The sequence below is a fragment of the Pyxicephalus adspersus genome, chromosome 2 (genome assembly GCF_032062135.1).
Source record: "Pyxicephalus adspersus chromosome 2, UCB_Pads_2.0, whole genome shotgun sequence".
Taxonomy (NCBI): Eukaryota; Metazoa; Chordata; class Amphibia; order Anura; family Pyxicephalidae; genus Pyxicephalus; species Pyxicephalus adspersus.
The window spans coordinates 99101965-99128951 of NC_092859.1; the positions used below are offsets into that span (position 1 = coordinate 99101965).

The 26987-nt window shown below is 36.2% G+C and overlaps 1 long non-coding RNA gene across 1 annotated transcript in view; it reads left to right on the forward strand.

The window, feature by feature from the left end:
* Window positions 1-26987, forward strand: part of LOC140322120 (uncharacterized) — a 100203-nt gene that overhangs the window by 15416 nt on the left and 57800 nt on the right. Inside the window, exon 2 of the long non-coding RNA XR_011919142.1 lies at window positions 25393-25454. This is a non-coding gene — a long non-coding RNA (uncharacterized lncRNA). The remainder of the gene's footprint in view (window positions 1-25392; window positions 25455-26987) is intronic.

Genomic DNA, 26987 nt, shown 5'->3' on the forward strand with positions numbered 1-26987 from the left:
TAAAATCCCAGTGCCGGTTTTCGTTCACTACCCTCTACTGAAGAACATGATTATGGCAATGAACTAGGTGACAATAATGATGAATAGTTTGAAATTGAAGAGGACTTTGTTCGTAAGGGATTTGATCAGCAAGAGTTGAGTGATTTGGCACGTAACTTGGGAATATCAAAGATAGCTTCAGAACTCCTAGCATCAAGACTGCGTGAGAAAAACTTACTTGAAAAGGGAACAAAGGTATTGTACTTTCGAACCAGAGAAATTGCATTTCTGCAGTACTTTAAAACTGGCAGTGGCTTTATGTATTGCCATAACATACCTGGCTTAATGGAGGAATTGGGAATTCCAATCTATAACTCAACTGAATGGCGACTATTCATTGATAGCTGAAAATGGAGCTTAAAGTGTGTCCTCCTTCACAATGGCAATATATTTGGGTCAGTCCCAATTGGCCATTCAGTTTCTCTTTGTGAGGAATATGCAGACATAAAGAGAGTCATTGAATTGTTGCAATATTACCAACACAATTGGGTCATCTGTGTTGACCTTAAAATGGAAAGCTTCCTTCTTGGTCAGCAACGTGGATACACCAAGTATCCCTGTTATCTGTGCATGTGGGACAGCAGAGCTTGTGAGAGGCATTGGGTGGAAAGGAACTGGCCTCCAAGATCTGCCCTAAATCCAGGTGATCCAAACATTCTACATGAGCCACTTGTTGATAGAAAGAATAATATATTCCCGTCTCTGCACCTGAAACTGGGTCTGATGAAGCAGTTCTTTAAAACTTTGCCAACTGAAGGAGAATGTTTCAAGTTCCTCATTTTGGCATTTCCTAGCCTGTCATTTGAAAAAATAAAGGCCGGTGTGTTTGATGGTGCACAGAGTCGGCAGCTCATCAAAGATGAACATTTCATCAGGACAATGTCAGAAGTCAAAAAGAATGCTTGGTTATCATTCAAAGCCATTGTGAAGGACTTTCTTGGAAACACACGAGCAAATATTTTCACAGAAAGTGTCCAAAAACTGTTGGAGAGCTACAAAATGCTTGGTTGCAATATGAGCATCAAGGTGCATTTTCTGCATAGCCATCTTTTTAACTTTCCGGAAAACCTTGGTGCAGTCAGTGATGAGCAAGGTGAACAATTCAACCAAGATTTGAAGGTCATGGAAGGACATAGGCATACATTTTTACCTTAACCCCTTACCTGATTTATTTTCAAAGGTTTTACTGTAAAAAAATGTAATAGAGTAACAATAAATCCTTTGTATGAACAAAAGAAAAATAAACAGTACATGCAAGTTATTATTTCATGTTTTTTTCATTGTATTTAAAATTTGTATGATTTTTGACAAAAATGGAGGGTACCCTGTATTGTATAAACCGGATACGATAGCAAACATTTTGGTCATTTCTGGGTCATTTCTGGATTCACCACCCAAAAATGTGTAAAAAACAAGTGTAAGATCTAACTCAACAAAAATGTGTTCCCCAGTGTAATCAACCCCATTTAAATCACTTCCTCTGAGGTCATGCCCCCTGGACTCCCCAGTGCAAAAAAGCTCATGTCTCTCACTGTTCTTTCTCTTCCTATCAACATGCTTCTTGTCAGCACATGAGTGGATTGGCTAACTGAGATTCTTCTTCTCACTCTCCAGCCCTGCAAGAATCAAATCCAAGTTTAAAATTAGGACCTGCTTAGATTTAAAAAATAAAGGTATTGATGTAATATTTATATATTAATAGTTAAAGAAGTGCATTAAAAGGATTATTTTTAGCTTTAGAGTTTAGCTTTAAATGGACAAGAATTTGCATTTTATGAAAAACAAATGAACTTCTAACTAATACAAGAAAAATAAGAAGAACAGGAAGTTATCAGACCACTCAGTCTGTCAGGTACTTTTTGCATTTATTGAACATGTATAATAAAATAGTTTCAATTGTTACACTAAAATGGAGCAAATAAAGAAGCCCATTGTTAGGGCTCACATACCTTTGATTATAATTTATAAGGCGAGTGTGAAAAATTACCCTGGAAAGTTTAGTGTTTCCTGCTAAAGTAGTTTCTGATTTTATGTGGAAACTCAGGAAAATCTTTTCAAATTGTTTAGGAAAGATTTCATAGCTGAATATCTGCCACATCATCAGGAGAAGAAATGTGTCTGCATCTGGTAAATTCATACTTGTAGCTGCTCTGGATGTACATGTTCAGCCAGGACCAGTAGCTGTTCCTATTATTTGCATGTCTCATTAGATTTACAGCCCTTGAAATATAAACAATAACTCAAAATGGGTTAAATAGAACCGGTGTTTCTGATTCTAGCAGAACCCACACCACAATTAGGTCTATGTTTATTGCTTTAAATAGTGGCTAAATCTGTTTGGATAAATTCTATTTTATTATTTTAAGGGTGTTTTTTAGGATTTTTTTTTTGTTTTTATGGTCAACAAAATGTTTGTGACTATGGAGTGCCAACATATTTTCTGCTAAAAAGCATGCCTCTTACCTATCTTCCAATGTTGTTAGGTATGGTGAGGTATACCATATTAGTTATGAGGAGAGGGTAGGTTAAACATTAGGTATTGCTTTGAATAACATAAGTCACCTATTGATACATGTTCAGAGATGGAGACTATTGTGTCACACTTCATAGGCACTATATACATACAACTACCAACCACTAGAAGCGTGCCCAACTGTGTATAATAATTACCATTTATATCTCCTATTGGTCCCATATAACATAGGCATAGTATACATTCTTCAAGCCTGATTTATTAAAGCTCTCCAAAACTGGAGAAAATTGACTATCAAGGGTGATTCAGCAAACCTGAAATGGATCTGGTCCAGACTTGAAAACATTTGCCAACAAATAGCAAACGCTTTTTAAGAAATTCATTCGCAGTTTCCTGGACCACCCAGGTTCTCCAATGATGGTCTATCTTCTCAAGGCCCAATGTTATTTATACACATTATATTACATATACATTTGTATAAACTTAACCTTTTTAACCTTTCACATAACAACAATCTCAACATTCACTCAGCAACAATCAATTGGCCCATCTGCACAACTCCTTGCATGTATATGTGTATTGACATATACTCCAAATGCTTTTCTTCCTCTTCTGCATAGTGCCTGGGAATCTCTGAGATCTTGGTTGGTCTGTAAAAGAGATCCTGTCACCAATTTACAAACAAAGGGCAAATAAAGGCACAAAAATATTTAAAATGCGCACTTGCAGCACTTTTTCTTTTCATAGACAATTTTTCATATACTTGCAATAACCCTTCAAATATAATAGGGAAGTTGGCAATTGAAAGAGTGGATTCCTGTCCACAGCCATCTTTTCTTGGACATCATACCCTTCTCCTCTTCAAGAAGTGTCTAATTGCTGACCAAGCATCTTCCCCCTCTCCTACTCCTTCCAACATAAACTTTTGTACAGCAGCGAGGGTGGAGAGAAGGGGAAAACTATGAAGTTTCACCTGAGTGACAGCTCAAAGTGTTTTGGGACTGATGCCATCAGAAGCCAAGATGGCAGAGTCCAATGGCAGAGCCCAGCTGCGGTCTTTGAATTTTTTATATACCATTAGCTTTGGACTGGCCAAATGAAAGAACCTTGCCATCACTGTCCACATTGGCTGTCACTAAACCCTATTTTATAGACATTATTAGCAGATCCCAACCACTACAAACACAGTGCCACAACAGTGCCTACATTTTTCAGTGGCTTGCACATAGAGGCGTAATAATGCTTTTACCAGCAGTGGTGCAAACACAGCAGTGCTCCCACATTCCTCCACCCCTCAATGTGATAGCATTGGGCTAATCTGTGCTGTCATATGAAGAGTCTGTAGCCCTGTGTAAGCTATGATTTGTGTGATTTATAGCGAGCACAAAATGCATCTTTTTTTGCAGTGGCCAAATTAAAGTACCCTTTTTCTGGGGCTGGGTCTATGTGATCCCTGGATCACTTTAAAACTGCACTTCAGGCTAACAGCTAATTGTGTAGTTGAAATTTATTTCTGTGAACTATATTTCTCTCCAAATGATTTCTAATTCTGTTCAGCTAGTCTTGTGACTCACATACTATACTTTGTAGCCAAGAAGATGACACTACAATTTTTAAAGTTTAACAGCTTTGTGTGTCACTTGAAATGAATCAGAAGTGTGATGGGCCTGACTCACTATCCCTTAAGTTATAAAGTTTCATAGCTGGATGAAAATAATTCTAGATGATATGATAGGTAAATTATATGTATATCAGTACCTGGAGTTCTACTTTAACACCATACTTTTGTGAACCATCATATAGATTTATTATGTAAATAGGTGACAAGGATGACATAAATCTTTTTAATTACAGAAGACACATGACCACATGTCCCATAGAGCAGCTGTGTTTTACTCTAAGCTCTAAAGCTGTGAATGAGCCCTTTAGTTTAGAAAATGACCTCAGGATCCATTTGTTGAAGTTTATTATAGATGTACTCATAATAATGCCAGGGTAATTAAATTAAATGTCAGCTGGAAACTACCCATGGATTTATTCTCTATGACATGAAACAACGATCAGGGCTATATGTGTATAGTGTGTAATATCATTCCACAGTCATTACAAATACCTTCATGACCATTTGACTGCCCTAAATCTGTTTTGGGTTCTTTGCACCTGCTTCCAAACATTCTTGCCATATAACACATTAACACCACTGTAGGACAATACTTCGGAGGGTATACCTCACAACTTCAAGCAAAGCCAGAGTGACAGCTGTTTTGAGGAACCGGTAATAGCCTTTGATTTAACTCTTCTTGGCTTTCTACCTTTTATTGCATTTGCTAGTAGACATAAATTATACTTTCTTGTTCCATACATCATCATGCCAAACCACATGCACTGGTATTCACTAAAAATAAAAGTAAACGTTGCATAATAACAAACAACTACTGCTTAGCACCACTTAACTTCTATAAACAAACAAACAAATAGGTTGTTTTTGATACCAGTTTTAGGTTTAGCTATGGAATGCAGGCTTTTTATTTTAAGTAGTATAACATATTCAGAGTCTAACATCTTTCTCATAGCTTTCCTAGTTACCAAAATGTTTTATAAATAGGCCTTTATGTCTTCCTATCAAAGGGAAATCTAGACACAATATACAAGATTCTAAACATATGTGCAAACCACATGTCAAAATCATTAACAAATCAAAGAAGCCAGGCACCAATGATATGGAAATCTCATCTAAAAAATGTATCTTGGGTTGTCTGACCTACCTCTAAAGCTCATGTATTTGTTTTTGAGGCTGTCATAATAGGTGGCCAATTGAAAGGCATAGAGGTGAGGCTAAGTCTGACTTTTATAGAAAAAGTCTGATAAATCCAAAAATTTTTCAGTGCTTGAAATTGCTCACACTTACTTGCTCTGTGCCTATATTTGCTTACAATATTCGCACCGCAGAAGGCAAATAAAAATTTTAAATATAAAATTTTTTCACTTACTGACAAATTTGTCCTGAATGTGGTTTTAAACATTAATGGTATAGGTCACCAAATTTAAATGAAACACTGAAAAAATCAACAAAAACTCCCACTGTAGGTGACAAATGATTGGCTGTTAAGTGCAAATTTAGGATTCATTGTGTTATAAATATGATGCGGTCTTTACCAACCTTTTTAACATGGGGAGACCATTAAAATAACTTTAAGGTCTTGGGGAACCCCTTCTATAATTACTTTATCTACAGCTCACGGTACATTAGCACGAGGGTCAAGGGAAAAATGCTTTCTAAAAAGATCACTGGTGTCAGTGATAACTGACATTAGAGGTACAAATGGATCAATATAGAGTAATCTCTAATGGAACTTTGGTGTTCCAAGAAACCCTGGTTGAGAAACACTGCTCAAGCTCATAGGAAACTTCAGGTAGGTTCATTTTTAAGCTTTTTACAGCTATTTGCCTTATAGTGGATGCATTTATTGTTTGGTTTGGATACCTTTAGCATTTACTACCAGTGCTTCATGTGAGTTGAGCCAGGGTTTTTTTTAGTATTTTGCTGTGTATGGTGAATGCCACTGAAGCCCTACGTTTCCATAGAAGAAAAGGAAAATCTAAATGTTGCTCCACTTGTCAAATTTGTGGATGCATCTGATCGCTGAATACATATCAGAATACTTATGTTAATATGCCTTTTAGTTGTTGTAACCTCTCCTTTTGGTGTTGAGAACAATATAATAATAATAACAAGAAGAGGCCTACTACTGGCAAAGCATATTAGACAAGACCCTCTCATTTCCTGATGGTAGAAGGATGACATAGTACCCTGGTAAACCACAACATAGCCCTTGCCTAATAGACACCTGTTTAAAATTAAATGAACTTCGATGAATAGAAAAACACAAGTCACGTTTAGCCATTATAACTCTCTTGTTTTAATATTCATCACAGTCAGGTTTAATACCTATTGTTCAATAGACTGTTCCCTGTTAAAGGTCATGGTTGTTTCGAATGTGTATTTTCCAGCTTTGCATAGTGCCAGTTTCCTTCAGGTGGTTTCATTGACGTAAGCATGCTCTCCACTGGTGGAACTCTTATTTGTTTGCAAACAAACCATTTGATTATAAGCGTCAGCCCAGCATTTGCCTACGTTGTCATCACAACAATGTTTGTAAATACCATGCTGAACAAATTAACGTAAGCTGTAATGTCAAAAGTTCAACTGTAAATGGATCCGGATGTGCTTGTCATTTACAACTGCTAGGGTTTATCTGGAAAATTTACCACAGCAGTGTCATATCCTATTTGTAGACAGAAGACACATTAAGTGATCAGGGGAACAGAGCTGCATATTATTATGAATAATAGGTAATAATACATTGTTGTATCAGCTTCAGAGTCTAAAAAGTTAGGCACATGCTGTGTGGGGTTTAGAAAATATGGTGCATAATGTTCTACTTTATGACCTCCAGATCATCCAGTCTATATACTAGACACTTCTCACTTAAAGACTGAGTTCCATTTCTACGATTAGATTGGTAAGCAAATGGGTTAAGTGGGGAGCACAATAAAGTGCAAGTCTTGGCAGTTGCCAACGTGCATTTTTGAAGTATCAGGAATACTGACAGCCTGCAAGACTACTGGCACTGAAGATGGAATATAAAGAATGATTTTGCAATTTGAAAAGCTTGATGAAGAGACTCCATGCTGCCATATATTGCAGTTCTTGTACAGTGTACTGCTCACAGAGCTGGTTGTACATCTGAGTATTTGTTAAACAGGTAATTTGGTAATTAAAGAGTATTTTATTTAACAAACATAATGATCTGAACTTCATTAACTGCAATTCAAGGACAGAGCCTAATAGATTATATATAGTGCATATTTAGATTGGTTCCCCCAGAGTTCCTAACTCACCCTAGTACCACCTCCGGCGAGTATAAATGATCATTCTGCATTTTCTAACATGTCAAAAAACAAACCAAGTAGAAGGTCAAGGTCAATGCCCTCTCTTGGTGTCCTGTGAAAATATGACATTAGTCAATGTCAGTTAACTTGAAAGTTGTTGCGTACGACATAACTAATTATCTGAATTATGTGCTTAGTTGGGTGTATATTGGTAACACTTATTGACCAATAGGAAGTATACTTACAGTTATGATATTTGAGCCCAAAAGGAAGTTCCCCTACAGTCATTTGGATTTTGTAAGAAACATAGTTGGCTCAGGCCCTGGTGTCTATATACACATTATATAGCAATATAATAGCAATATAACAAATACCATATATTATATTATGCATCATAACAAGTCAAGAGCTTTCACCCATACTAAAATGCCAAGAAACATCTAAAAATGTTTCTTTTCACATGAATATATATGATGCCCATTATTTAGTTAAGTGTTTTTAGAAGCAGTATTTTTTTGGAACAGAAATACTCATCATAGGCTTTTCTTCAAATGTAATGATATTCAAGATTCTTTGCAAGAATCTCCCCGATTTTTTCTGGTATGTATTCTTCAGCAGATGTTTTAACAAAAGATGAAACAAATGCCCTAAATACACAATTTAATAGCAGAAAACAAGAAATGTTGTCAGCAAATCACTGTCTGCAGCTGTCTAAATAATCGTTTTCTTGCTGTAATGACTATCAGTTTAATCATTGTAGTGCAACAAATAGCTTTATTTCACTTACTTTATCTATTAAGTGGAATTCAGCCCCAGTGATTAAGTTGTTTATAGCCTTTTGTTCTGGAATATTATTTCTTTGTCATAAAAACTATGCTTAGTTGATATCTAAGGTACAAAGAAAACATTATTTGTAAAATTTCAAAGTAGCCAAATGTTGGGATTTGTCAGCAAACTTAAAGAAGATACTAGAAATTAACACATCCAAGCTTTTATTAGCTGTTACAGTAAAGCATATACTTACCTCCTGCTTCATCCTCGCAGGAGGCGCTATCCTCTCTTGCTTTGGAACAATGCAGAACATCAAAGCAGCTTTAGTAGCAGAGCAAGGATAAATGATTTGTATTCATTTAGGGATATTCAGGTCCTCATCATGGGTGTTTGTATGCTTATTGACACAGTAGTTCTTCTGATAAATATTTAACTGAATGCGGCTAGATATGTACATTAAACACTACACAGAGCAACAGCTGTATGAGTAGCCAGTGTAGGTGGGGTCAACCTCCTGCATATGGCAGTTGATTTTCTGCTGTAATCTGCTTTAGAAATTCTGATGTGTTCATGCTTGGACATTTTTTGATTTCTGTACCTGTTTAGGAAATGTATAATGTTGTGGGCAACATACTTGGACTTTACCTGGTACCAAAGGCTTTAGTATTTAATCATTTATTTACTTTGCCGTCTCATGTAGCTCAGTCCACTGCTGAACACCATAGTACACTTACACAAATCTGAAGGTTGTTTGAAATTGCCTTCTGAGAAATTGCCTTCAGTGCACTACTAAGCACCCTAATACAATTACACAAATCAGTAGGCTGCACAGCAAGTTATTAAAAATAAGAAAATGAAACAAGAGCTTTGGAACAGTTCTTTAACATGGTTCACTAGGTAATGTAAAACACTGTTACTATGTGTCTTGAAAGATCTCCTTTCTTCATGTTTGGTCTTCAAATGTATAAAGCATGGGAAGTCCTCTAACAGAATGTGTATACTGTTTTAGGTCTGATGTCCCATAAGTAAGCTAAATGTTCAATTATGAAATCCATTACCTTTCAAAAGGCTCACAGAAATGTTCTGCTCTGTTAGGCAGAAAAAACCCTCCTACCAAGAGCAACTGCATTGCCACAGGTGCCCTGGATGCTAATCAATCAGGAACATCACCCAATGCATGAAGAATAGGATATAAATATTGTGACTATATGCATTTTCAATCAAGTTTAACTGCAAAATGATAAAATAGTTAACAGTCTACTATATCAGAAAAAAGGTTTGTATTTTTTATGGATTTAGTGTTGGTGATAGGTTACATTGATCTGTTTAGTCATTTTAGTGGATTGAAAAGTGGTTGAATTAGGCTAAAAAACGTCTATGTTCATGACCAGCTAAAGGAGCAAAAGACACATGGATAGGACATTTAGGTTTTTATTTATTTGGATAATTAGGGAGGAACACATTCATGTTATGTGAAAGGAATTACTTTTATGTTTTACATGGAGGTATGGGCCTCTCAAGGGAATCGGGATATCACCTGTGTCCTATGGTAATATTTATTGGTAATATTGGTAATATTTAATATTTTTTACGATTAGTTATTTGAAATATAAGGTAAAAATCTCTTGCACTCACATTGGAACACCTTGTCCTCTCCAACAAAGTTCTTGAAGTATACAAGACCCCATCTCAGTGTCCTGAGGCTGTAAAAAGCAAAAAAAAGACCATCACTATTCAGCAAAAATACCAATCAAATAATAGGGCTGGCAATATTGCAATATTGCTACCCCAATCCCCATTAACACCTTCCATTGTGGTTGTCATCATTTTAATCTTTCTGAGCATTACTTCCATTTAATTTAGATTAAAAAAAAACAATAGATGCTTCCTTTTTAATATTTTCCTAGGTTGAAAAACACCCTCTAAATATATCATATGTATTGCCAAATTATCAAATATATATTGCAGTTTTGTTATTCGTGGGGTCAGATCAGATTAGGGTAATTGATAATTCTTCCTAATCCCATTTTTATTTTCATTCTTCTTCTCTGTAATACAGACAAACACCAAATCTGAGTAAAACAAGGTGATATACTCTATAAATAAAACTCCAAGTACAAATGAAGAATGTAAATCCTCAGTCACCTAATTCCAATGTGTTTCATTTGAAAATAACTCATCCTACTAAGAAATAAACAATGTATTGACAGGAACAGAACAGTAGGAGCTTCATTTAGATAATTAAACTTAAAAACAACAAAAATAAGAGGTAAAACCAGTAAACCATCTGTCAACCTAAGGAGGATGTTTTCAAATAGCATGCTTATTAGCTCCTAATGGCACCAGTAACCAAAAAGAAAGGTCAAATCATGTGTATGAAACAGATTTCCAAACAGCTCTTAATTCATTTCACTTTGTAGCAGAGCCAATAGATTATTACTTAAAAGCATTAGTCTCAGTTGCAGAAGGCGTGCAACTACTATCAGTGTTCCATGACGAGTGTTTGAGGAAAAAACTCTATCCTGGAAAAACGGTCCTGCTATGAAATGCAAACAGTACTTGAACGCAGTTAACCTCGCAGGTAATGTATTTCTTCAGATGAAGGGAGGTGCTCAAACGAGACTGAATTATTATATTGACATTGTGCTAGAAGAGGAAATGCATTTGCAACAGCAATAACACTTGTTATATGGTATTTGCAAGGCTCTTCAAAGTTCCACATGTGTTTAATAAATGACAGTCACATATGTTGCTAATATAAGCAGATAAGTAAGCATTTACTTGTAATTCTGACTTACATGGAATATGTATACAATAAGATAAAATGAGATTCTATCTTTTAGCTTTGGGTCCTACTACATTGCATGACAAGAGAAACTCTACAAAATTGTGCATAAAATAATATTTATTAAAAGTTCTCATCTGTGTTTTCAGTAACAAGCCCATGCATTTATTTATTTTAAATCAGTATTATAGGGGTTCATGCACTACATGTTGACTGCAGAAAACAACTAGGGAGTGGGAGGATTCATGGACTAGTCATCCTGCAGAAAAATAGAGAATAGGAGCTGCTGTTTTTTATGGGAAGTTCTGGCCAAAATCTGAATTACACAATACACACGATATTATGAGTAGGAAAATATAAACCTCTTATATTTGGACAGTATTTGAGTTTGACAAGTGCTGAAACAGAACATTTGACCTGCTTGAAAATAGATCAGGTCAACTAATTTGTGGTAAAATGCTTATTTTGCCCCATCCTGAAGTGCACATGGTTTTTTAATGCACCTAATCCTGACAAAAGTTGTAATAACACTTTTGTCCTCATTAGTTTCAGTAAACCATTGGATAGGACCCCTTTTCCTATGTAGAAGAGCTTTTTCCATGTAGGCCAACATTTGGCTTTTAACAACACTGCACATACAAACAAGAAGGATGTTTCACTGCACTTACCATAATTTCACACAAAATGTCTACAAAACATGAATGATGCACCTTTTCAGCTCCAAATTTTTCTCAGCATCCCTGTGATGTTGTTGTGCAGTAGTTAATTCAATGCACCATGTGCTTGATTTGGAGTATATAATATATCAATATTTTGAAGGTTACTGCCATTCCAATATAAGGCAGGAGATTTGCAAGAAAGCAAAGTATTGGAAGAGTTAGATAGGGAGAATAAATTTAGCCCATTTATTATAATGAAATTGTCAGTGGCTGTTTCAAATATTTTTTTATAGTATTTACCACTTTTTTACTGGGCTTGCTGTCATTGTATATTCAGTCATATGAATAACAGAAGATATTTTCGTGAAACAAAAAACAGAAACCAAGGCACACAAGGAACAGACAGAAACTTTAGCACTTGAACTAAACCAGTGATCTAAAAAAATATTTTTTAAATGACATAATGGACACACCTGTATTACAGTTTTTTAACAAGAAGAAATAGTTCAAAGAGACACAGCATAAACTACATTACCTGTGTGAGAACCAGCAACATGGGTGTGGGATGGGCATCAGTCACATTTATATAGAATTTATATATCGATATGCTGTATTAAAACACCACATCACATAATATATCAAAAGCAACAACAGAAAAAAGGATTACTTTATAGGCGTATAAAGTTATAAAAAGGATCTTGTTACCGTATATTGTATGAACAATTTTATTTTATTCAATTATTTATACAAAGATAAAAAAAATATTTTATAATTAGGCAGTATAAAGCCTAATAAACATATACTCTGAATGTCACAGATAATAGTTCAAAATAGTTCAAAAGTTCAAAAATTAAGTGTGTAATATATTTAATTATGCCCACACTCGATGTATTTGTATTCTTGACTTGTTAAGGAATTTTGTCGCAAACGATGACTAGATAATAGTAATAAAAAATAAACAAAACAACATTCCAAAATTCAATCATCAAATAACTAAAGAGATTCAACTAAAGAGATACATAGTACTTTACTTCGGGGACACACTGTCTACCTCTGCAGCATGCATGCAGCATGCACGGGGAGCCGTGTGTCATTCAAAAGGGAAGAAACTTCCCCCAGAGTGACGTCATGATCCCAGAACCCGCCCACTCTCCTATCGCAGGTCGGAGCCTTGTGAGTTTTGTTTAGAGACACAGCCCGCCCACCCCCCTGAGCCTGCAATGTCTCTGGGAGACATGGTCCCTGGCTCTGGCTGGTGCGCCTCCCCCCCAAGCAGGGTCCTTCTCCTGACCCCGCTGATGGATGCATCGCCCAAGGCCGTGGCCTAGACCCAGGGTTGGGGACCTCTGCTCTATAACATAAAAAACAAAAATCACAAAAAGGTTCACAGACCTAGTGTACATATGGTATTGCAGATAACGTTTCTTGCAGGTAACATAAAACAGTATGCAAATATTCCATGGCCAGAAACGGAGTTGAAAGATAGTACTAGATGGATATGTCTAAACACTGATCTGGGACCTCCTGGACCCTCTGATCCTAATGGTCCAAGCAGCATCCTAGCGGATGATGGCAGTACCTGTGCTCAGCTTTACTACTCATGCCTTACTTTACCCCTTGCTTACCGCATGAAAGAAGTGTAATTGACCCTGGAACACAGTATATCACATGTTCACCTGGAAATAAAACTAAGCACAGGGTTTACTGCCCAGACCATCTGTAATAGGAAAAGGTCTTGGAGATTCCAGATCAGTGTTTAGGTTTATCCAGCTGCTGCCCATGAGGGAAAAGTATTATTGCAGTCAAATGCAATACTTTATATTTAATGAAAATAAATTGTCAGTAAACTAGGTCTTTGCACATTTTTATGCTTTTTAAGGATTTCCCACATCTTTTTTATGGTATTCTAAAACATAGTTCAAAGATGGACCAGGCACTTCCGAGAGGTTAATGTAGCACATTGTGAGGCACCAGACATAGAGACACAAGGCATTTTCTAAGTGATCTTTAGGAGCTGGACAGGTTGATATGAGTAGTCAATACAAATTTAAAGACAGAGTGGAACTCAGGGCATTTGTTGCACTTCACAATTTAAACATTCAAGCATTATTTGATTGAGTTGTCTTCAGTGTCTCAGTCAAATACCAAAGTAATTTGTAACTATATTTCAAATAAATTCGGATCTTTTTCTTTCTTGCAAAATATCTTTTCATAAACATGCATTCACAAACATTTTCCTAATGTGATACAACAGATAGGGTAGATCATTCTGATTAGGAGTGATCTAAAACTGAGAATGCATTTCTAACTTGGGCCTACTAGGGAGCCAAAAAGTACTGACCTACTTTCTTTTTCCCTAACCCTTTTTTTTCAGACTTATACCTTTTTTGTGACAACAAGATGTCAGCATTTACCCTTTCTATTCTGGAGAAATCCTCAGTAACAAACTTCACAAAAGCATGCTAGATACATGTCTGTATGTAGTAATATGCCTTTCAATCTGTTTTGTGTTTTCCATCTGGATAAAATATACAAAAGATTCTAAATAAATTTATTATCATCCCAGTGCAAAGCAGCAGGGAAGAAGTTGAGGGGTAGGGGAGAAAATATAGAAAAGTTAGGTGATTTATATGGGATCTCTGAGTTTGTGTCTAAGAGGTGAAATGGTGAATGGGGAGGAGTTGATGTTGGGGAGAAAATATAGAAAATAAATAAGGGTGACAGAGCAGGCAGTATGAGGAAAGGGAATGGGGTAGAGGAAAGTTGGCATGCATGGTGTGTTATCAACAGGCAAGATAGGGTAAAAAAGGGAGCAGAAAAATGTTCATATATCAAGTAAAATCTATCATAAAAAACTGCATTCTGAAGGGCGGAAAGGGTGGATGGGAAGTAGTTAAGGGGTAGGGGAGAAAATATAAAAAAATACAATAAATGGATAAAAGGGGAATTTTAGAGAAGGAGATTGGGGACTGAGTTGGCAGTATTAGGAAAGGAAATGGGGTAGAGCAGTAGAGAAGAGTTGGCATGCATGGTGTGTGTTATGCACAGACAAATTGCGGTAGCAAAAGTAGTAGAAAAATTTCAATTCTATTAAGGAAAATCTTCAATCATGAAAAACTGCACTGCAGGAAGCTTATTAGCTTATTGTGTATTTTTTCACTATTATATTGTCAAAAAACAAAACTATACAACAGCATTCAAATATGGTTTTCATATTTTTATAAGTATCAGTCAATTGATAAAAATAGAAATGCAAAATGTCAAAGTACTAGAGTTTGTTTTCCATTAAATGAATAATTGCTAAATATACCTGGAGCATACAGTTCCTGAAGGTGTCATATGTATATGTTTGACATTTTCCTTTATTTATGGTGTTATTGTTTGTCCCTGAGACTGCTAAAATAAAGAACCAGGCAGCTTTTTACCTTGCCCTTAACAATATTATATAGAATCAATAACAATAAGCATTCAGTTGCACAGATAATGAGATGTGCCTGCCATTCATCAGCAAAATTGTTTAAATAATGAAGAAGCGTGGTCGTGTTCTGCACACATTCTTTCCTGTGGTGAGCAAAAATGTCATCTATTTTAAAAGCAATGTGACATTGGGATTGAAAGGGGCTGATTTACTATAGGATTACATTCCACACTTAGTGAAGTGAACCTAACCAAGATCAGGGGAAGGTTAAGAGAACCTGTGGCCTTGCCTTACTATGTCAGGAACCTGTGGCCTTGCCTTACTAAAGTCATTTCAATTTAAATTCAAATATTTGCAGTCACACAGTTCCCTGCTACTCCCCATGCCTTTCTGTATACTGTAAAATGTGTGGTGAGGCATCATTGGCCAATAGGAATTGCATGTGCGGGGAAAGGTGAAGTCTGAGTCAGAGCAGTAGTTGGGCAGATACCTGTATGGTTGATCACAGGTCAACATGCCATTTTTATCAAATATAATGTGGTGTGGGCTCTTTAGTATTTTTGATGAGGTTTTCAAATCCGAGTTCAGTTTTTCTCTAGCGCGTCTAGTTTTTGTAATACAGCTTATTATATATTGTGTGAAATTTGTTATAATTAGCCTTAACATTTTACAACATTTAACGACAGTTTTCTTTTTTTAAGGTTAGAGACTGCACTAACTTTCATTTGTCATCATGCCTAGAAATTGCCATAATGATCCAGAGAGTTTCTGTTACGTGTGTGGTTCATTCACAATGAAAGCACAACGTCGCCAAATTACCAGAGAACATAAAAAGATATACAAAATTTATTTCGTCTGTCAACTGGGTGACCAGGATATATCTTGGGCTCCACATGTCATCTGTACCAGTTGTACCAACGGACTGGCAACAGATTCCTCTAAAAGAAGCTTGAAAGCAGTCTTACTGCATAATGGTAATTCCAAACCAAGTTTACCGATTGCCCACTCGGTTAACCTAAAGAAGTCCTTTGACAACATGGAGTTATTACTTGAAGCAATCCAGTATCAAACACACCAAAGGAACATCTGTGGGGATCTAAAGGTCATCAAATTGCTGATGGGAATGCAAGGAGGTTTCACAAAATATTGCTGTTTCTTATGCCTGTGGGACAGCTGATCTACGGGAGACCATTATTATGTCAAGTGTAATTGGCTACCATGAAATACCTATAAGCCGGAAACAAGCAGTGTCAAGTTTCTGCCTCTGGTTGATCCACATAAATTATTTCTGCCACATCTCCATATCAAGTTAGGCTTGATGAAGAACCTTGTAAAGGCCATGGGTAAATCAAACTCCAAACTCCAAGGTTTTCAAGTACCTTGTTGAGAAGTTTCCAAACATAAGCACTGCAAAATTGAAGGAAGGGATATTTATAGGGCCACAGATCAAGTCTGTTATGCTGAATAATGTTTTCAAACAATCTCTCTCAGCAGCTGAGCTAGAAGCTTGGGATGCATTCAAGTGTGAAAGTTTTCTGAGCAACCATAAGTCTCCTGCATACATGGAAGGAGTTCAGAATCTGCTTGATTCATGTCATTAAAAATACATTTCTTGCACTCGCATCTAGAACTCTTTCCGGAAAATCTTGGTATGGTGAGTGACGAACAAGAAAAACGCTATCACCAGGACATTCAGTTAATGGAGCACCACTACCAAGGTTTCTGGAATGAAAGTATGATGGCTGCTACTGCTGGATGCTGTGACAATCCAGACAAAGAGTACACAAGAAAATCATACTCTAAGCATTTCTGAAGAAATGGTACCTGACACTGTTCAGTAGATCTATACCACAGTGTGCCATATTTTACTTCACACTGAAGATGTATTAACATTTACTTCAATGGTGCTTACGTTTTAGTACAAAATACATGCACATACAATAACTAGAAGCAGTACTCATAACTCAGGAAATGTACATGTTAGGGAAAAACTGAAAACAGATCTGAAATCTACTCGAAAACCTGATTTAGAAAAGTTTGCTGTGGTCTCTGATGATTATCAAAACTAATTATTTGTTGACCTGTGAGTTGCTGTCACAGTGGCTGTGACCAATAGAACAGAGAAGGGAAATCGTTTCAGGGGACCAATCGCCCCAGTATTCTTGTGTTCTTCCCAGTTACAACAACATTCCCAACATAGTTCAACAATTTGCCCAGACGGGTTCATGAAAGACCAATTGTGAACAGCCGTTTTTTCTTATGTAGGAGAGCCCAGTTGCTTGCATGTCCTCCACTTTCTATAGAACAGAATAGTGATGTTTGTACAGCACTTGTTTGTTCATCTGTCTCTAGAAATGATCACAAAAAAATTGTTTCCAGTGACAGTAATATAACATCTATCTCACTTCTTCACAAGGCTAATGATATTGATTGGGATGTCAAATGCCATACAATAGCCTGCAGCATCCTACTGGGTCAATGGAGGTCACACAGGGGGCATGGAGCCTGCACTTCTGCTGGAATGCACATTACACTCTCTGCATATAATGAACAGGTAGGCACACCTTCATACTATTTTGAGCACTTTACTAATATAAACTGAACTAATATTTGTGAACAGAGAGATTAATAGAGTCCAGCTGACAGAGTACTGGTGGAGCACATTTTCCATTATTTGTTCATCTCCAGTACTGCTAGCATAGGTATGGGTATGGCAACAATGGTTGACCAAGCTTAAAAATCCTTTGAAATGTTAAAAATAAGCATGTATGCAATGTAACTATGTCCTTAGCCCTTTGCCTACAGTTCCAGTTTAAGTGTATAATAAGTGGAAATGTATCCCCAGATCTGCACTGTTGCATGGAATGTAGACACTCATCCTTTCCACACTTGCCAGGTCTTCACTAAACAAACTGCTTTTTAAAACAGCAACATTTTTTAAATCTGTGCTGCTGCTTCAATGTAGGAAGTATGGCTTTCCATGAAGACCTTTTCTGACAAGACTCTATTTGGGTGTACCAGGGTATCTGCCAGATCTAAGTTGATGTGCCATTGGACATGTTCCCATCACAAAGAAAGTTCAGCATCATGTGTAATTAAGCTGCTGCAATAAGTTTCCAACTGCTGCATTTTTCAGTCTCCAGTATTGTCTGTTACCTTGCACTTTGTATGTAAGAGCGTGAGCAGCATCTGGACACACCTGGTGAATGTGTCTGTGAGAGACCTTGTTTGTGCAATGAGACCACCCAGTGCCTTGTAGTTGTGCACAGTGTTGCATTTATTTCATTTTTGCAGTGAACGTCAACGTCAGCTAAGTGAAACATCAGCTTAGTAAACCATGGCTTTTCCTTGTCTAGTTTTATTCACGCTACAGAATATGTTGTTGATCACTAGCAGCTTTTTAGTATAATTGTTTAACCATACACTGGATGATTTGTCTGCAAAATCCATAAATGGGTACAAGCTTACCTGGGAAAATGTATTCCGATTTAAAGGTAAATATTGTATACTAATCTTTCTTTACCTTTTCAACACAGGGAAACTCCTTGAAATAACTTTCAAGTCTTCAGGGAACTCCTGCAATAATCACTATATCCACATCTCACAGTACAATACCTTGGTGGTAATTGGAAAAATGCCTCTTTTATTGCTGGCCAGTGGGAAGAATGGCCAAAAAGATCTGCGTCAGTTGTAGCTGACTTCAGAGGCAGAAATTGTTCATTGCTCAAGGAACCCCAAGCAATCTTTGGGTAAACCCTAGTTGAGAAACACTGGTGTTGACAATAAATATTAATTTGATATATTTTTTTTCGATTCGTGTGCTTTCGTTATTGATTTATGTTACTTTATTAATTTATATTTACTATCTTATTTATTTTTTTAAAGTATTCTCACTTTACATCATATTTCCAACTGCAGTTGTGCGCACAATAAAATCAAATGTACTAATATTTTGTAAAAAAAAACTTTTATACCCATATGTTTGCCCTATGAAACAGGTAAGTAAAAGGGCCTGGCCAGGTTCCCAGGTAATACATTGCAATTAATATTTATTGTTTTACAAAAGCTAAGTCTATATGTTTATAAATATACCTTCATTTATTTAAATAACAAACTTTTGTATTTAAAGGTTACATTTATTTAAACAGAGACTACAACTAATCCAGATATCCTTTGGGCGTTCCCTTCTAGCACAAATTATATTTTTTATGTTTGTCCTTCCTTGAATACTGTGTCAACCATAGAAACGTAAACTCAGCGTACACTGGCATAGTAAAGACCATCATCTAAGTTTAATGTAAAAAAATACTCACAAGGATAGATGAATCCCTTGGAGCTACCAATCATAGACAAGCACCTCTTTTTACATTAGTTGCTAGTAATCTGCAACCAATACCAAGGCACCACAGGTCTCCAAGGACTGCATCATGCCCTTTTTACCAGGTGCCTGTAGGAAAGTAGAAATGGGTCCAAATAAAAAGAAGGGGCACAATGGTGGAGCTTTAGAACCAGCATATCCCATACTTGAACTGTCTATCAGCCAATTTAAGACTGGCTGGCTGCCATTACCATATTACTCAGGTCATGCATGGGCTTTTTTCAGATCAATAGAAAATTATTTTGAGTTATTGACAATGTTGGTTTCATTGGGTCATAGTACTAAAAGAAAAACTAGACTTTTTTATGCAATTCCTGGAAAAAAAACAAAGCAAAACTGCATGCATGCATAACTGCAGAATTATGTCATTTGGAAGCAAAATATTTTTATAGAAAGTAATCTCCAGCAGCTGCTCTTTTTGAACAGCTTTCATTTCAACATTTTGGGTATTTACTTTGTTTGCCTGGTCATGTATTTACTTGCATGTATAAAGCACTGATGCTGTTACAGGGGGCAGAGTTTGCAATGAGAATGATTGAGGAGATGTGTGGATAGAAGGTGCTAGTAGTCACAGATAATGCAAGGGAAGTGAGGGAGATTCAGGGAAAGTTTCAGCTGCAAGTAGACCCTTTTATTTTTACTGCAGGCTTCACTATTTTACCATAACCTTTTATACTCTGTAAACCGTCTAACTTAAAAACTGTACAAAAGGAAGGGCCAGCATAGGAGGGGCAACACGAAAATGCACAGCCCCCTTTTAACACATCAGAAGGCTTTGACATATTAAGAAGTGGTAGCGAAGGTCTACGATCTCTAGGAAGTTCCTGCCTATAAATATCAAATCACATAAAATCTAATAAAACTAACCATATAAAAAATGCTCTTGTAACATTCTTTTAATGTTCACCTTTATAATACTTAGAAACCACATAAATGCATGGTAATATATATTTATATATTCCATTGGAATTCTTAGTCATAAGTGGTTACAGCTAAAAATAAATCTGTATTTACAATGTTCTCAAGGCTAAATAGCTTCATGTTGTTTGAAAGGATCAGTAGGAGAAATATACAGTAAGTATATATAGAAATACACTTGTGTGAACCTGCGTAGGTGTTTGTCATTGACCTAGGAGAAGCACACAAGATAATTCATTTTTTTACACTTCACTGGCTGCATGCTTGTTCCAGTTTAGTGACTTACTATGTATGTAAAACAAAAAAGAAAGATGGCCCAAGAGCCTGCAGCTTAATTGCTGAACCAGAACAAGGATTCAGATTAGGAGCTCTAACTTCACTCAGATGTTGCTTGCAGCATATATGTTCAAAAGATTCAAACAGTAGTAAAGACAGGTATAGCCAAGTAGCTAACATTTGCAGAAGAAGGTCACAACTATATATTTTACTGTTTTAGAGTGTTAATGTTGGTCTGTTAATGCGCATTGGATTAAGGCATTCCTTTCAGTGGTCGGCCTAATACAGCAAAAAAAAATGCAAAACAATTTGGGGCAGTGGAGACCACCACACCACAGAGGTCCTGGAGGTTTTTGTACAGGCCCTGTAAAGGTACATGTGCCCTTTACCTGCTTAAATGCAGAACTCCAGAATAAACACTTATCTTCTACCAGGATCAAGCATTATTCACTGTGCAGCCCAACATGGTCAGCTTTTTTTTTTCCCGCATGTGCACTACAGCCCCATTCCTTCCTATTTGGGATCCTTACAGTTATCCCTTAAAGAGAACCTATAGTTCTGCTATGAAAATCAGTGATCAGGCAGTCTTTATTGCAAAAAGGAACAAGCAACATTATTTCTGCACTAAAGTACACTTATCTGCCTCTTCAAGGTTTTCTTTAAAAAAAAAAACCTAGCTGCACATTAGAGCTTAGCGCATACTGCCGAGGGTGTCTTAGGTATCTTTGCATTGCCTGGGGCTGCTGGAACTGAATGCAAAGAGTTATTTTGTCCCAGCCAAACCAATCAAGATAGCCAAAGATCAGAACCCTGGAAAGAAGAAAAAAGAAGACGGAAACCTGCAACAGAACAGGAACAGGTGAGTTAAAATAAAAAAAACAGGCAGGCAGGTATGTTTATTTTATTGCAGAAGGGATATCACCTGCCAATAAAGGACCTGCCTTAATCTTGGCCTTTGCAGCGCTGGGTCCCAGGTTCCAATCTCGTCCAGGAGACTATCTGCGTTAATTTTGCATGTTCTCCCTGTGTTTCTGTGGGTTTCCTCCCACATTCCAAAACCATGCAGTTAAACTAATTGGCTTTGAACAAAAAACTGACCTTGGACTGTGTTAATGACATATGACTTTAGATTGTAAGCTCCTTTGAGGGACAGTTATTGACTATGGACATATGTAAAGCACTGCGTAATATGCTGGTGTTATATAAATACTAATTATTACAATTACAATAGATGACACAAAAATATGCCACACCTGCTACAAGTCTCCACTGTACAATTAGTAATATTTGAGGATATGTTGGTGAACCAGGAACAGACTGGAGGCTCTATTTGTATATTTATATTTCAGGTTTTGAAACAAGCTGTATGGATGTCAAATCAAAACACAGGTTGGAAAAAAATTACTTTGTTGAAATATGAATGTACTGCAATTAGGTTGAGTCTATACTTAGCTGACAGGTGTCAAAATTACAATCAGTATAAATCAAACAAAAAAAGGGGAAAAGAGGGCATACATTTATCATACCTACAGATTAGACACTTCTTTTGGCAGTAAATAACAACCTGTCCTGCAGGGTGTGCCTTCTATTTTCTAATATTAATTCCTTTGAAGTTTAAGCTTGTCATTATTGTAGATGATTCTCCAATCCTCTAAACAATCCAAGGAAAGCAGAATGAAAGGTTTTGTGTTTTCTTTTAAGATTTTTCATCTTTTATCTAACATCATGAATATACCCAAAAACAAATATCTGGTAGACCTTATTTTATGTACCAATATTCTTGTTGCAATTTTAGAAAATGACAGTATAAGCAGATAGAAATCAAATCTCTACAATTTTATATAGTTTTAAGCATGTTAGTGTAGTTTTAAAAGTTTTCAATTATTTCTTAAAATGCAGCATAAAAAAAGTACTAAAACTTTCATAAACTTATTTATCTTGTCACTTTCTGGTATAAAGTGACAATTGTCTCCCAATGGTGCTCATCTGTCACACGCATGCATATATTGGGCTTGACTTAAAGTTCTCCAAGATTTAAAAAGTCAACAATTAAAGGATAATTGACTATGGCACAAATATACCATAGTCTGACTTTTTAAAGTTCTCCAAGACTGGAGAACACAAAGTATTATGGGAGAGCCTGGGTAATCTAGCAAGCCTGAAACAAATTTCTTAAAAGTGATTTGTTATTAGTTGACAAATGTTTTCTATCCTGGACCAGATACATTCCAGGTTTGCTGGATCACCTAGGTTCCCCCCATTATAGCCTGTTTTCACCAGTCTTGGAAAGCTTTATTAAATCAGGCCTATGGCTCACTGTTGCCATGATCATTTATCTTTTATTGCATCTGGAATCTATTTTCTGTGTTTTACACCTGAGTTTGGTTAAGTTTGATATTAAATGAAATCCCCTAAAAAGGAAATAAAATAAAATGTTAAGAACCTGATAGAAAACACATTTTGTACATATTTTTATAGGCCTAGTAACCTAAATCCATAATACAGGACTGATATTACAAGACAGATTTTTTTGTCAACAGCTGTTGATTATGGTATTGGTCAGGTTAAAATAACAGCCCTCCAAGAGTTCAATGGAAAGTTAAATAATGGAAATTATCTTAAAGAACAGAAGAGCTCCAGGTGAGAAAAGTCTCATGCGAAAGATCAAGCATGGAAAATGCTAGTTCTGCCAAAATATTTTTGTATACCTATGATTAAAAAGAAATAATCAGCATGCTATCAAATACAAAGTAGATAAAGGTATTTCAATGAGAAAGTAATAGCACTGTATATATAGACACAAAGAAGTGTAAATACAACAGCTACTTTAGGAATGAAAGATGGATAATACATTAAGTTATCACACTGTTAGCACCAGAATTCATTGTATTCTCCTACAGAATGTGTCTATGTTCTGTGTCTTATACCAGACAAATTACCACATAATTGTGGTGCCATCTGTGATATAATGTATTATAATGCAACAAAGAAGCCTTGAGATTCACCAGTTCTTCATTGGCTGATTTATTTAATCATTTGAAACATTGTACCAAGGCCATGTGTCAACATGACTTTGAGACCTGTTTACCATTCACATTGACTTAAAAGAACAAACATTGACATATAAAGGGATAAAAGAAAGAAATATAATAATGTCTGCATGCTTCTTTGAGATCAGTGAGACTCTAGATCAGGGGTCGGCAAACTTTTTGGACTACTAGGCCATTTCAGGAGGTCAAGAAATAGGGTGAAACAAGAGGAAACAAGGTGTCCAGGGAAAGGTTTTTTCCAACCGTGACTGCAAGCGAGCAGCCTCAGTATTCTGCTCGTCCGCAGTGTAGTCTCTGTACGTGTGCTTGGCATCGAAATGCCCCTTAAGATTCGACCGCTTGAAAGTGCTGTTGGTGTCGTTGCACAATAAACACAGGGCTTTGTTGTCGTGTTGGAGGAAGGAGGAGGAAGGAGGAGGAATAATTTGTCAGTCCATTCAGGGTTGAAGACATGACGTTCGAGGTCAACCTTCCAGAGACTGGTAGCTGTGCGTTGCTATTGCGCTTTAGGCATATTAATAGGGTTAATGTGTGGTAACTCAATGATATCGTGGGAACTCGCAATAAGGCAACAATTCAATTAGGCTGTATCCAACATTAAATAACTAGGGGGCCTTAGGCCTGACTGGAATACCGGAGCCTGCAACTTTAACAAACATGTTAGCAATTGAAGCACTTATATTTCCATTTAAACAGGTTTCACAAAATGAATGCCAAATGCCTGAGTAAGTTCTATATTTAAGAATTATGTAAACTCAAAAGGAAGAGGTGGGATAATTGTAACTATAGGTAAAGTTTTTCAATTACCTAGTGTAGAATTGGTTAAAAGAAGATTTGCATACAAAGTACACTTGGCTTGAAGTATTTTTACCAGGTTGATGCAGTAATGCTCACTCCCTATAATTTATCTTCCTTCTCTGGTGAAATAATTCTTCTGGATTAATTGGCAATGTGTATGTATTTACAAATGTAACAAACTTTAAATTAATTAAAAAGTCATAACTTAGTAATGGTGGCCCATAGTCAGCCCTCTGTTCAACCACTGCTTAGGCTCCTTGTGCAACACATATTAATTTATTCTATGAACATTTTTAAAGGCGTATTGTGATCATACTTTTATTTCACCCTGTTTTTTAGCTTCTCCTACTGTTTTTGTATCATTCCCACCTCTTCCCCAATTTTTAAAATTAGGATTTCTCATATGTGCTTATAACTTTTATCACACAATGCAATAAATTGCTTGTCAACAAATCTGTTGCAAGTGTTATTCACTATGCTCTATAAGACAACCCCACTTAACCTTCTTCTACTTATATTTATGCCTGTTCTTTAAATAAAATTAAAGAACATATTTTATTATTATTATTTTTATTTGTATTATATATATTATATTATTATTATTATTATTATATTTATTATTATTTATAATAATAAAAACACACACAACTGAAAATACAAGATTTATTTTTAATTTTCATGGAGACTGCAACTTTACTGTTTGCTGTAGGCAGCAAAAGCATTTCACCTGTGCAGCTACTTTTTCTTGTATCACAAAATTGTGCAGTGAAAAACATTTGATAGATAAAGCTGTTCTCAAAGTCAACTCTTTTTATGTAGTTACAATGATAATACAGACCCTGATGAACATGAATTGGAAAATAATTTATATGATATACGTTGATCTTAACATTGTAACCTACCTGAAAGTGCAATCATTTTTTTTTTTTTTTAGGAAATGAAGAACAGTGTTGCTTGGGAAGTTGATTTGGGAACTGAAAATACAGGTTTGATCAGGTTAATACATTTGGAATTGGAGTAATTTTACCCAAGGAACTGTATATGGCTTAGAGATAAGGATAACTATGCTTGCCTTAGAGGGTAAAGGTGACAAATTCACAAATTTATCATGACCCCATAGGAAGTGGTAAATACACAAGTAAATTACCCCATAGGTAGGTGACTAGTAGGGTATCCAGCAGTTGGCCACTTACCAGTTGAGCAACCAGCAGACACAGTAACCTAATGCTTAACATACAGAGAGAGCAAGACAACATCCACTGTAAGATAACTGTTCCTCGAATCTGTCCTGATGGTACTTTTATTATCTAAAAAATAACTACAAAAGTTAGGACATGAGTTGTGGTAGCCCTTGCTGCCTATTCGGTGACATGCAGCCACATGCAATGAACACCTTGACCAAAGGATGTCCAGTACAAATAGTTTGTTGGGGGATCCAGAAACCAGAGACATTTAAAGCCTAATATTTGCATGGTGATCAGCCTAAATGTTAAGTTACAAGAACTTTAGTATGAAAAATATCACTTATGAGAGTGTGTCCATGGAAATATTCATATCTACTGCTTTCCCTAATAAATTAATCAAGAGGGTTAATTGCTTTTTATCGCCCTATGCTAGGAATCAGACGTCAATTGTTTTCTCTTGGCATTACTAAAAAGGTTAGGTGGAAAGCTAATGTAATAAAAGAATTCTTTAAAAAAAGTAATATTTTGAGTTAGTTGTGCAACCATTTGTTGGCAAACACATGATAAACAGTTAAAAATATACCTTCAAAGAATTTGCGCTTATCTTTTGCTAAGAAGCAAATAAAAAGTGGCCATGAACAGAACACTTGTTGTTTCTAAATATATGCTGAACTCTAGGACTTCATTTGAATGTGTTTTCAAGAAGCACAACCTGCTAACACAGTATTAGGTTAATGTTATTTTGATACGTGTTACTTAGGATACACAGAAATGGAAGCCTTGATCCAAGTAATCTAATGAATGTCAGAGGCTAATTAGTGCATTGTGCTTACAGTTTAAGCTTAGGGTACAGTTCACACATGATAGAATCGAAAGGCCTAAAGTCTGCTTAAAGTTCAAGTACCGATATCAATTGTTTGATCATGGAATGTAGGTTACCTTAAGTCATAGATTTGCAGCAGTCGCCCAGTAATATTTCCTAAATAAGGTCACTCTAAACGAGGCAAGTTGAGTTTTGCATGTAGGATGATGCCCATGGGTCACATATTCCAAAAGTTTAAACCAGCAAGATAAGGAAGCCACGTGATTTTTTCAGCTGCCATGATTGGCCAAGGGTGATCTTTTGGCATAGTTGAACGTTTTTGGCCAATTCCAACAGGGGGTCAGTTTTTTTAAGGGCCCATAAGTTTCAACTTTTTACTGATGCAGCAAGATATATTGGTTTTGGAGCATTTTTTCAGGGTTCATAGTTTAAGGGCAGATGACCATTAGAGTGGACGAAATATAGTTAAACCAAAAACCTTGCTTATGTATTTGTGCTTATTGTTATTTTTAAAAAAAGAAT